We start from the raw sequence: 13196 nt of genomic DNA, 5'->3' as shown, positions 1-13196 counted from the left end.
ACTTTTGGCGCAAATCCCAGACAGGTTCCTCCCTCATCACAAGCATCCAAGTGAGAGCCAACGCAAAATGGATTGAGATCACATGTTGGGAGCTGATCCATCTGGCCAACGACACAGAAGAAGGATTCAACGTGATCAAGGTGGAGCTAAGGGCCTTGCGGCTAAAGACAATGCAGAACAGGTATGTCCTAGACCTTTTGACAGCCATAGATGGAGGTATTTGCAGAAAAATTCGGAGCCCATGCTGCACTTTCGTACCTTCTGCAGACCCAGACAATGGAACACTGTCCCACGTTATCACAGCCGTACACAACCTGGGAGAACAGATGAAGGAAGAAGGTGGAGTGGAGCCCAGCTCATGGTTCAACAGAATTTTTTCTTGGGTACCTTCCTGGCTAGGAATGACTGTCAAATTATTAATACCCATCATCGTCTTTTTACTTTTGATTTTTTGTGTGCGCCAGTTGGGTCTTCGGTGCTGCGCAGTTCCTAATGGTGCAATGATGATGGTGACAAGGGGCAACGCTAGAGGAGCGGCACAACTGACACGAGGCACAAGTGCAAACAGGTGCGGACCCTGGCCCTAAATATATAATGGTAGCATTATACTATGATGGGGACATAGTGGGCAGATTATACCACACCACGATAATGGAGCCCCGCACACTAGAATGGTATGAGGAGGCATGGGCGGACTTGGAAGGAGATGGGGGATTTATATACAAGACTTGTACCCCTGATAAGTATGCTAGAGCAGGACAGAGCATCCGGGGTGTATGTAGAGCTTGGATGCCAATAAAAGGGACACCGGCCTGGGTGAAGCAGTAGCTGATGAAAAGGAACGAAGCAGGTTGGGTGAGTTACAATATTCGTTACTTAAGTAACGAAAGGGGGGAATGTATGGGAGGAAAGGTCTTTAGGACCCGACTCCCCTCCATTTCCCACCACGTGCGGCCTATGACTCGCCCAGCAGCCACCTATGCACCTGGGCCCGGAATGCAGGATGGCTGCGGGTCGACACATGGGGCTGCACGACTCATCCCGTAGTCTGATTCCAACTCCATTTTGTGTTACACACAGACTCCGTTTTAGAGCCACTAACTTAGGCCTCACTGAGAGATGTAGCATGCAGGGCTGCAGCTCTCCCCTCCTGCTGACCGCGCACAGCGAGCCCTCCTCACCCTCCTCCCCTTGGCAGCTCTGCGGAAGGCCCGTTCTTATGGGAGACTAGGTGCGAAAAAGCCACATTACAAACATTGTATCTTTCACCTTCCGCAGTACATCATTGACCTACCCATGACCAGATCAAAAGCTGGGGTCGGAGAAAAACAACTCTCTCTATGAAGCATGTCCTGTCCCCTCATCGACCCCTGCATCTATAATATATGTTGTGCAGAACCCCTAACCCTGTAATCCATTTTGAAGTGCCAGATACGAATGCCAAGCCTGTGTGCCACCCCGGTTCACCCATGTAGCTCAGCCATCTGAAAGGACGATAAATTTGTTTTAAGCCTGCGATTGATTGCACATATCCAAACAAGATGACGTGCACCCTCCCAGATTGCACATGAACCCACATAGTGTATGTTCAAATCTTTCCATCATTGGTCAATGGTTACTGTTGTTGCACAACGCGCGAAACGATGTATAAAGTCAATGTGTATTTAACAAACCTCTTAAGAAATGTATGATTCAGAATGTATCCACACTGAGTGTAATAGGTGCCCACTGTATAATAGAATGTCCCTATAAGTAGCCACTTGATCCCTGAGCATTGAATTATGTACTGTACATTGTAAGCAAAGCATTGTCGACTGCCAATACACACACACACACTAACCAGTTCCTACCTTATTTATATAATGTAAGCTTTTATTATTTGTGTCTCACGCTCCAATGTGAAGTCTCAGTTATGTGATATTAAACAAGACCTCTTGTTCATAGATGTTATGCTGAAAACATGGTACCTATGATAAACGAAAATATATAAGTATTAATACTTTTGCATAATCTTTGATGTGTATGTGTCCGTGCTGGCTTGTTCCTACCCCTCGTTCATATGGTATGCATGCAACCCCATAAGGCAGATGAAGTAAAAGCGCCAGGGCCCTCTTTCCCCTCTCCTGCTAGACTGCATATTCAGCCCCCACCCTTTGCCCTCCAAAGGCTGGGTCGACCGCAAACGGCCCGTGCATTATCACAAATGACCCTCCTTGCCTTCCTGCCGTGCCTACACTGAGTGTCCCCCCCTTACCACCTGACACATAAGGCCTTCATAAAAACAGCTGTGGATACAGAACTACAGGCAACAAGCACCTCACATCCCGCCACCCTTTTGTGCCCCATGACCTAGTCCTACCCCAACCCGACTGACCATGCTGGTCATATATTTACTCTTGTACTAACATACTATAAATGTGTCCCCTTTAGATCCAACAGAACCGATTGTTGGATGTATTCCAGACATGTGCCCCCTAACCGAGCACCTGAGCTCCTAAGCATCCTCTTTATCATACAGTGTTTTTATAATGATACGTTACAAGAATTTAGAGTAATGGGCCGTTTTCTGTGTGATGTTAGATTAACAACCTTTATTCTTTACATGGTAGGATAAATTAGAAAGATTAGCGAAGTGGTATGTGTGCCCGCAAGGGCAAATGTTAGAGCATTTCACGGTGTATCAACTTAGACATCTCATGACCGGACACTCCACCCCGATGAGCCCAGCTGACCCACACGCCTCATCTTGACATCATGTGACGTCTCACCAATCAGCAAGCACCGACATTATAGTTTCTATATGTATCCATCGTTTTTGCCCAATCCCCTCGATTCATGTAATCCCTAGTCCCCACGTCATAGATGACGTGGTTTTGTAATATAATGTAGATGTTTTCTAATGCCAGACAGAGCGCTCTCGAAGCTATGCAGAGTTCTTTGCTTGCCCTAATATTGGTTTAGATAAAGACTTTTTACTTTCACCCGCACTTGGTTTTGGTCTCATTCCTTTCGAGGGTGTGTCCATTATTGACTCTCATTGGGGAGTGTTAAATGCCTTTTTGGGGGATGCTCAAGTTCACTCTCCACTTGATTTACTTCTGGGAATTCGTCTTTCTCAGGGAAATTGGGACTGCCTCCAGTTGAATATGCAATAGTGTTTTTCTTGGACAAGGCCCTTGGTGTCTCTTATCCCTCGAGATGTCATACCACCTCAGCACGCCTCCAGCTGGACAAATGTTCCCCTTTCTGTAGCCTTCAAAATCCTACAGCTCTCTCTCTACATCATGCAGATTTCAACTTAAATAGCCTCTCGTTTTCTCACACTGTCATATTTACATCAATTTCTGATGGGTCAAATCTTCCTATTTGCTTGCTTAACAAGTCGACACCAGTAAATGCACCCCTTCATTTCATAGGTTGAGCATATTTTTGCGCATGTGAGTGTATGAATTAAAAAATATTAAAATATCAAGTTTAGTCTCATTTTGCAGGTGAGATTCTCGCAATGTCGGAACAGTTGTCCTTTTTCAAAAAGGACGTTAGCATTTTAAAGATGTATCCAAGATCAACTTTTTAATGCACCATATAATATAATTTAAATGGTCAGCTTTATTTCTGTTGAACTGTTCACATGAAAACCTGTGTCAGCATCATGAGTGCAGTTCTTAGAGGCCCTTTATTCAGCTAATGAATTAATGAGTGGCTGACGGGTCCCTTTGTGAAGCCTTCCATTGGCTCACAGATGCTGAATGTTATGGGAGGCTGAGTTCAGAGTTAAAATGTTAAGTGCATCATATGACCTTTGAAGCTTCAGTTCTAAAACCCAGAGATGCCTACCATGTGATCAACCCAGATTTGTATCAGCGCAGATTAACACTTTTTGTGCTCTACTGGAATGTATTTCAGTGTATATCTAGGAGTATTTCTCCTCAAATGAGCCCAAGTGGGTGGATTCAGTCCCTTAATCAGAAGCCTTGAGCAAGGGACTCCTTTGTAGTGCTGGGCCCAGTGTACTTATTTGAAGAAAGATAACAAGGTCTGTTATTCTGCAGATGGCCGTGCTAATCGTCTGCCTCTTTTCTTGTGCTTTGCATGCAAGTTGAACTGAACATTAAGATGAATTGAAGAACTAGCAAAGGCAAGTGTTGGCAAAGGCAAATTGTAGGACACTGCTATTATGTTGCACACACCCAATCCTTTCTAGTGTGATGTAACATGTAGGTCTTCCTTTATAATTGCATCCCAGTGATATCTAAGATATTATTTAACATGCGTCAAATGAAATACATTGTAGAATAAAACGAACTACATGCATGAACAAAGCTGTTCTCCGTTTGAAAACATCTGGCATGTCGCTTTATAAAACAAAATGTTAAAATATCTTGCCTGTTTTTTTTTATGGACATTACAGTGGCACAAACTGGGTTTTCTTTACGTAGTTGCCATTATTTCTCCTGTAATCTGTAGAAACAGGCACGCATTATGTCAGCGTTTATAATATCATTCATGTTGCTGTAGCTACAGTATTTCTACTGGACTGGGGAGTCAATATTTTCCGACAGCTTGTGTCCTCGTGGAAACTCCAGAAATCATGGCTATTCATTACACTGCAGGAATAATCTCATTCATAGAACAGGCCTATCTCGTGGAGATCAGGCATTCCCAAAGTCCCACTGATAGTTTGATCAGTGACTACAAGGACATCACGTTCAATCCATGATAGCATACCTCATCAGGACATATGCCAGCCTTGTGTTCAATCCAACGGCAAACATGGCTGGTCTGGCAAGTACCCACAGACCTGGGCGCTTTTAACGAACCTCCCCTCCTGCTTATCCTCCCTCACCCTAACTTACATTACACACATTGGACACCAGACACATAGTGGCCTGGTCACTTGAACAGCCATGCACATCTCTAGACTAACGCCAAGCAAACGCTGCACCTCATCTGATAATCAACCCCTGTACAATGCACTCTATGCACACACTCACACTCGTGCACAGGATTTAATTCGTTAGCAACCAAGTACAACAGCCTGAGCGCTTCTCTAGTAACACAGCCCACGTGCTTAAAATCTTAATAGCATTGTTTTGTATTAGTGTGTTTCAATGTATTACTTTTCACACAGATAAAATATAAAACACAAGGAACAATTTCAGCAATAAAACAATACATTTACAATCCAAAATATATTCTAATGTATCAGAATGTATAATGGCTAAAACTGTTACTCTCAGTTCAAGTTACTTTCAAATAGACTATGGAAGCTTCCTATCTTGTCACAGCAGCACATTCGTTTTAACATATTGCCTCTCCTTCATTTCCCTGCTTTTTCCTCCCTCTCTTGCAAAATGTAGCACCAAGAGGCCACCCATGTGGCTCGTGTCACAATATGAGTGGCTGTTGCATTACACTACAAACAGTGCACCATTGAATGTTTCTTTAATTTGCAGATTATTGCAAATGTCAGTGGCACCTCCTCGGGTTATAACACACTTTATAACCTACCTTAGACTTAGCCACTTCTGGCAAACGTTGTCCTAGTTAGGTGCTCCAGAAATTCTTTGGCGGGCTAAAATGTTTTTGTTTTTTTTAAAGAATTTTGTGATTTACCTTTTATAGCTTCAATATATTTATTTGAATTACAAAGAAGTGTCGCATTTGATCGGAAATGACATACCCTGGAAGGGTGTCTGTGAAGTAGCACAAAGATACCATAATAATGAAAGATGAGGACAAGTGGTGAGCTGGTTTGAGGGTGTGAACAAAGTTCAATATAGTCAAAGGACAAGGCCAAAAGAAAAAATAACTGGGGGATGTTGGGGGGGGGGGGAGGGGCAAGTGCTGATGCAGAGTGAAAATCAATAGGCAGGCCAAGGTTGTGCCAGGAGAAGAAAAAACAATGTGTCTGGGTTCTGTACAAGGAAATGTATTCTCATAATAGATTTAAACTTAAATAACTTATATGGCCATGGTATTAGAGGGTTGGTGATAGCAACGGTGGAGGTTAAGTTGACTTTGCCATAGGAAGAGCAGTTTTTTGGTGACTTATGATTTTGCCTTTTTTGATGAATCTGCAGGAAACTTTGCAAAGCAATAAAAACCTGACTGAATGGTTTTGCAAACTGTGGACCGCTTTCGTCAAGGGGTGTGCAAAGCTGTAGGGAAGGTCCCAACATTCAGATAGAATTTTCGAAATTCATATGGAATTGTATGGGAAACATGTTTTGCTCTCAGCTACATTTTGAACCCTTGGATAGATTTGCACCAATCGTGCACGTGGAGTGGCAGTCAGATCTTCAAAGCGTGCTTTTGCAACTTAGGTAATAAACCAACCAGCTGATTTTTTTTTTTTTTAAATGCCCAAAAAGTAGTTAAAACAAAATAGTGAGGTTTCGGTTTGGTCTGCGGACATGTATATATGAGGGAGCGAATTGGCCAACAAAAAATGTGAGGTGCGTCAAATATTTTGAAACGGATGCTGTTGGATTTGCAAACTTCACCCACAGTCTATGAGCATCGTAGTGAGAGAGAATTTCAAAACATATTTCACTTGTCTTATAAAGGAAACCGCCCCAGGGAGATGAAGGGTGGTGAGGTTGGCTGGGATATGTCCTGGAAGGGATGAAAAACAGTTTTTTTTTCATTTCTGTTGTCCACGAACATCTTGGACTCTGATGTTCGCAAACATTACAAATGTCAAATGACATCCATGTAAATGTATAGATCTATTATAGGGCGACGATAGCCGCCCTATAGTTAAGGTGATGGCCTTGAGTCAAAGGAAATCTGAAATTTTACTGTTATTAACTTTTGACTTGCAGGATGGATGTGGCTGATATTTTCCAAAGAAAGGTTTTGTCACAGGACCCCAGACTGGAAATGTTGGTTAAAGATTTATTAAACAATAAAAAAGTTAAGATTTTCTTTTTAAAAAGCTGTTTTCGGCTGACTCCCCTTCATGTTCCAATAGAGAAACAGTTCACATTTGGTGAAGCTGAAGCAGATTTGGACCAAATAAGAAACAACTTGGGCACAAAGTGTTGACTTAATTTCCAGGGCAGGTTTGGGGTTAATCCGTCTAAGAGTTTTTACAATATTTGATGAGGAATTGCTGCCCCGTGCTCGTGAAAATATAGCTAGATCTCCCATTGTACTTTGCAGCAGAGAGGATTTTCAAAAATGAAATGACAGCATGTTTTTGCATTATACAAGCAATTACAGGGGAAATACCAGGGTAATGCGAACATTAAAAATGCTCAAAAAGCTATTTGGAGCAGAGAAAAGGATGAAATTGCAGCAGGCCAGAGGTGGGGGGGATGCCATGAAATATTGGATAGTTCGCGGTGGACTGGGGAGCCAGTTCGAGTTAGAAAATGTTCGTATTATCGGGGGTATCTTTTACGATTACTGCGACTACAATGGAAGACGCGCTGGGAAAAGAAAATGCATCACACGAACCAAAGAGTGAAAGTGGGTAATGGGAGAGGGCCAGGGAGGGGAAAAAAACAGGTGAGGGTAGTGGGGGAGGAGGTGGGAGCATGGAAAAAGGACGTGGGCACTTGGAGAGTGCAGGAAGAGTTTTGATTTTTTTTTTCTCCATTTGTGGTGGGGAATACCAGGGCAATACCTTGGGCATGGATAGTTCATTGCTGTTGTATGTGCAGTTCATTGCCATTATGAGGGGAGTCCCGCGGGAATCGGAATAGTACAGAAAAGAAAATGAAATGTTACACCTGGTGGTTCCAAAGGAACCTATTGGTGCAACTTGTACAGTGGCCACAGCCGAAAGCCATGTCTAGTGGGCCCAAAGGAACCTATTGGTGACCCTGTACAGTGGCCACGGTAGAAGGCCATTGCTAGTGGGCCCCAAAGAAACGTATTGGTGCAAAATGTACAGTGGTCAAAGACGTGGCTATTGGGCCCCAAAGAAACAATAGTATAACAAAAGCCTTCATATTCTCTGCTTCCATCATTGTGGTCCTACTCTGTGCAACAGGTGCACATAGTTAGGTTGGACTTGCTTCAAATGCGAGTGCTGAATTTCAAGCGTTTGTTGCGATACATCTGCTCACCTTAATGCTCTCTTAACAAATTTGTTTTCACTGAATAATTATTTTATATAGTTGAATTTCCTGTAGGAAGAGAACATTTTGGTTGGCTTATAACTTTTCGCCATTTAATGTGTATATATATGTAAAACTTTACAAAAAAATATAGATTTTTTGGTAGGTTTGTTGCTGTTAAAATAAGGGCCGCAAAATTATAAGAGGGGCCAAAACGTCTAATATTTGGATTGACTTGAATGGGAAAGAAATTCCTGTTGCACCTACGGCCCAAACGGCTGGATGGATTTTCATCAAACCTGCGGGAGGAGTTTCGGCCATGTCCCGAAAGTGCACTTTTGCAAATTTGGTGTTAATGAGGCCAGCATTTCATTTTTTTTAAAGTGTGAAAGTGTAGGTACAAAATTCCAGTCATTTATCTTTGGTTTCTGTGGCCATCACCAGTGATCAGATTGTCTGGGGCATGGCTAAACCCCGGATAATCTGGCCACAGCCACCAAGGACTGGCTATGGGGTTACAGTGATCACTGGGCCTGGCTTGCAGCAATTCCCATTGTATAATCTGAGATGCTTAGCGTGGCCTGCAATGAAACCTATGCCCCATGAATTGTGGTCTCTGGCTATTGCCTGAAGCCATGAACAGTTACCCATTGTCCCATTATAGGGGTATACTGCCCACTGGGCCAGGATACAGGTCTTGGGCAATATTTACTGTGGGTTATCTCGTAGGACAGGCAACATGGTTGAATTTCATGTCCCAGGGAGTGTGGCCATGGAGCCAGGATGCAGGCCAGGCCCTATCCCTACTGTGGGTTGCTTGGCGGGTCCAGCAACATCTCTAAAGGCCATAACCCAGGGTTTGTGGCCACGGCCACAACCTATGGTCAGTGGTCCAGGGTCCCATTATGGTATAGTGGGAACTGCACCATGCTGAAAGCTACGCCCAGTGAATATTGTAGGTGGCTTGGTGGCAGCTGGTGCATGGCTGAACCTTTTGTCCCAGGCACTTCAGCCATAACGTGCATACCCAGCATGTGTTGGTCTAAGTGACATGTCAATGTGTGCTGCAAAATAGATTTGAAAGAAACCTTATTATTTCATATATTTTAAAGAGAATGTTTAATAACTACACACAGTGCTGGAACAGAATGAAACATTCTTCAGTTCGAAAAACATGCAATTCACTGAAATAATCTGGTTCATGGGGCGTTATGATTAAGTTGTCCTATCCAATTTCCACTCTAGAATGGTTGGCAGGGCTTTGTGACTTGGCTGAAGCCCATGTCCCAAGGTTTATGGCCACTGACCATGGCCGCAAACAATGGATAATGTCCCCCAATGTACTTATGGGGGTGTAGTGGCCACTGGCCCAGGCTACAGGCTATGGTCAATTTTTACTGTGGGTTGATTTGTGGGGCAGGCAACATAGTTGAATGCCACATGGCCACAGCTGTAAGTCATGAACAGTGATCCCAATGCCATTATGGGGAATTGGAGGACCCTGAACCAGGTTAGTTCCAGTGGATATTGAGGGTGGTTTGGTGGGGCCGGGTCATAGTTGAGCCTCATGACCTAGGCAATTCAACCATGACTTGCACCCCCAACATGTGCTGCACAAAGCTTACATTGCTGAAACATCATGAAACCTCTTCAGTTATAACAATTGTTAAAAATCATTGAAAATACTTTCTAAAGCGTGAAGTGATGTCATCTTTGATGTCCTGGGTAATAGTCTTAGCAGTGCATGGTGGGGGTTCGAGGTTTGGTTGTATAGCTTACCAGAAGTGGCTAATTTCTTTGTTAAAGGGAAGTCATGGTTGCAGCGCAAAATTGAAAAAACAACGTTTTTATAAAAGGTTAAGGAAGTCTGTGAGCTACACAAACACACTTTCACCACTTGATGGCAGCATGGTTTAAGGGACACAGACACAAGGCTGGAGAGAAGAAGCAATGCTGATGAGAGACGCTGAATGGACTATGCCTGCCTAAAGGCTGCTAGGGAGGCGCGAGCTGACCAAGAATTGTGTAGACAAGGACGCAGGCAGATCGACAGAGCGGGATTTGCTGGATCATCGATATGCGTTTTGTTATTTCACAAAGATGCTGAAAAGGAAGAGACCTAGAGTTTTCTCTCCCTTGTTAATGGTTGATGTACCCTTTTGCACCAGTCTAACCGTACAGAAGGATACCTATGTTATAAAACAGTAACATTTAACATTATTTAATATTCACAATCACAGCCCCTTTACATGTTTATCTACCCGTGATAATTTACATTTTGTACCTACTCTAAATTGCCAAAGTTCTATTTAGTGCAAAGGAATACATCGCCATGAACCTGGCAGATTATGAATCTGTTTTTGGGCCAAGTGCATGAGTACAGGCTGGCGGGAAGCATTGCTATCTTCTCGTTTCCTGCGCTATTAGAGCAGTTTCCTGAAACGAGTTTCGTTTTAAGAGGTCGCTTTCCGATTTTACGAGGGGCGTTTGACATAACAGCTCGCGTGACATCTGGAAAGTGTGTGTGGAGTTGCAGACCTCGGTGCAAGGCGTGCCGGTGACTAGGAGGTGAAATGAGGCAGGGGGACTTGGCGGGCTGATTTCTGTGAGCGTGTTCCGTGGGTGGTGAAGGGGATATGGAAACAGCAGAGCCTCCATGCTGAAAGGGATGTTATCCGACCCTTCTGCATTCTTTTGTCCATTCCTAATAAGGAAAGTTTGCACAGTTCGAGTCCAGCTGAGAGTCTCTGAGAGCCCAGCGTAAAAAAAAATGTGCTCAGAGTTTTCGACCATCTCCTTCTTAACCACTTCGTGTACGTCTGCAAAAAGCGTCCGAAACTGCGAATAGTTTACTTTCGTTCCTGGTCTCAGCGTTGATATCTGCAGCACGGCTGACTGCGAGTCTGAAGGGGAGAAGCCGGATGGCAAAGGGAGCCTTTTCGGGAGTGGGGGAAGCCTAGTGTTCGGGGCAGTGGATGGGGCTCTGGCAGCTGCAGGCATCGCGGGAGCCGCCGCAACAGCAGCCCCAGCTTGGCTGTATCTCAAGCACTTGATATGCAGCACGAGGAGCCCGTGGCTACGCACAGTTTCAAACTCATCTGCGAGGCTGCTATCCTAACTAGCCTCTTTGGCGGATCCATGGAGGATGTCGGGGGCACAGTGACATGTTGATGGGTAAGCAGTTATGACACGGTTGCGAATTGTAATTATGCTTTGATTTTCGGTAGCCGAGTCGTGTTGTTTCTTGAAAGGCACCCTGGCTCCATGAAAGCGGTGGGGGTAGCACGGGCTGGAAGGGATCAAAAAGCTACACTTTACAGCGTGTGCAACTCTACAGCTGAGTCGTGCTTTTTGTTGATTTGAACCACACTGCAGGTCTTTTTCAAACTTGTCCGCCCGACACCAGCAATTGCTTTGCAATGAGCAGTCACGAGGCATAATTAGAGGAGGTGGGTAATTGGTTTTCATGTGGTGGGGACGTTTTAATTAGAGAGGGCTACTTTGAAATCCTGCAATATTGTGGCTTGGCTTAAGGATGGTCCGGTAGGTTGTCGCCGTTGGGAGAAGAGACGCCGCCGTAAACTCGGCTGCTGGGGTTAAGATCAGACGATCGCCTAACGACATGCCTGTGTTCTTTCATCTTCTCGTGGACAGGAGGAGCAACCCTGCAGCCCCTTCTTTGCAATTGGAGTGAGCTACTCCAGATGATATTGTGCAGTTCGGTGCAGGGCGTTCCACTTTGTCCCGGAATTGATGTAATTCTAGCGATAGTTTCTGTTTTTCATAACATAACTGCTCATAGCTGCGCACTTTCATTTGGAAAATATGCTGCATACGAATTTGTTATCGAACTTTTCCCGGATTTCTTTTTTTTAATATCCCTACAAAAACAAGTATTGGTTTGCTGGCGCTGTTGAGTAAAACGTTTCATTGGTATCCAAAATTAGGTATAACGCCGAAGTAGCAAAGATTGTGGTGGTCTACCAATCTTTAAAATGTTTGTTTCAGATTGTTTTCAGTTATTGGACTTCATTTGCAGTGTATTTGCATAATATTGCGTTATAGACCAAGGGAGGGGTCATTATTGTGGCATATTGTTACCTTTCCCCATCAAGTTGGGGAAAGGTCATTATCTTATTTGATAATGAGCTCTCCAGAGGACTAGAAGACTACTAGCACATGATGGTAGTAGCAATGCATGTTTTGGAACGCTGAAGTAAACCTCCTTAGTTTAATAATGAGAAAGTAAATCGACAAACGGAGTTAGTAAATTAAATGTGATTTTATTTTGTAGTATTTAAATAGCAAGCTTGTCTTCTGATGTTAAGCATTTCAATGGCAGATTTGGATAAACAGGCGTGGGTTTAAATAAAAATGTCTTGCAAGTCTTGTAAAAGTAAACCGTTTCACCAATAAAGTAAATACATTGCCCCATGTTTTAGCTTTCTTGTTGGTGTACTAAGTAGGATGTTTTGGGGGAAAACTTTTCTTTTAAAGAGGAAGTGTCTTGTTGAAATACTTCTTGCCTGAAAACTGCATTGTTTTCTTGTCTGCTTTTGAAGTCAGAAAGCAGTCAATATCAGTAGTTATTGACTGCACTCTGAACATGTTATTATGAGGCAAGCAGAGGCCGGTAAAGACCTCCCCTGGTGCTTGCTCACCAACAGGTCCAACAGAGCCCTTTTCAAAATAAATACCCAATGTTTTTATAACATCTCAAGTTTGTGAAAGAGCATTCAAAGAAGCTAAAGAACAGCAACATGTTCATTAAAGGATGATTCATTTATTTAATAGAAATGCATACCAAGGCGAATCGATTCAAGTCCGTTCTAAAGAGTCCATTTCGGAAGGAGTCCATCATCAGGGCATGAATCTACAAAACAGTGAAAGCCCATCAACCAAGAATAAGAGTAAGAAACTATGCAGTACATATAGGCCTCGTCAATAAAAAAGCATTGCATATTGGGCAAACCGTAAAAGTGTTGCATAGAGTAAGTGATGGAAGCCTTGCGGAATGCAAGAACATGACTGCATAGGAGGATTTTGAATTGCCTCATTCCGATCTATCCTCTGAGCACGTGAAATTGGAGGCCACTTTATTTGCAGTTTAATTCCTTGAGGTGCTTG

General features: G+C 43.5%; 2 protein-coding genes across 3 annotated transcripts in view; one reads left to right on the top strand and one right to left on the bottom strand.

The window, feature by feature from the left end:
* ARHGAP6 (Rho GTPase activating protein 6) overlaps positions 1-13196 on the top strand; it is a 2190479-nt gene that overhangs the window by 719308 nt on the left and 1457975 nt on the right. Inside the window, exon 1 of one of the 2 annotated variants that reach the window (XM_069639187.1) lies at positions 10592-11243. The exons of the other annotated variant lie outside the window; for it this stretch is intronic. The gene's annotated coding sequence lies outside the window, so the exon portion shown is untranslated. Of the gene's footprint in view, positions 1-10591; positions 11244-13196 lie in introns of those variants that run through there. 2 annotated transcript variants of the gene reach the window in all.
* Positions 1-13196, bottom strand: part of AMELX (amelogenin X-linked) — a 132900-nt gene that overhangs the window by 119322 nt on the left and 382 nt on the right. The window contains exon 2 of the mRNA XM_069639188.1: positions 12874-12942. The gene's annotated coding sequence lies outside the window, so the exon portion shown is untranslated. The remainder of the gene's footprint in view (positions 1-12873; positions 12943-13196) is intronic.

This window comes from Ambystoma mexicanum, chromosome 7q, assembly GCF_040938575.1.
Source record: "Ambystoma mexicanum isolate Mex_15411 chromosome 7q, UKY_AmexF1_1, whole genome shotgun sequence".
Taxonomy (NCBI): domain Eukaryota; kingdom Metazoa; phylum Chordata; class Amphibia; order Caudata; family Ambystomatidae; genus Ambystoma; species Ambystoma mexicanum.
This window is presented reverse-complemented; position numbering and strand designations above follow the sequence as displayed.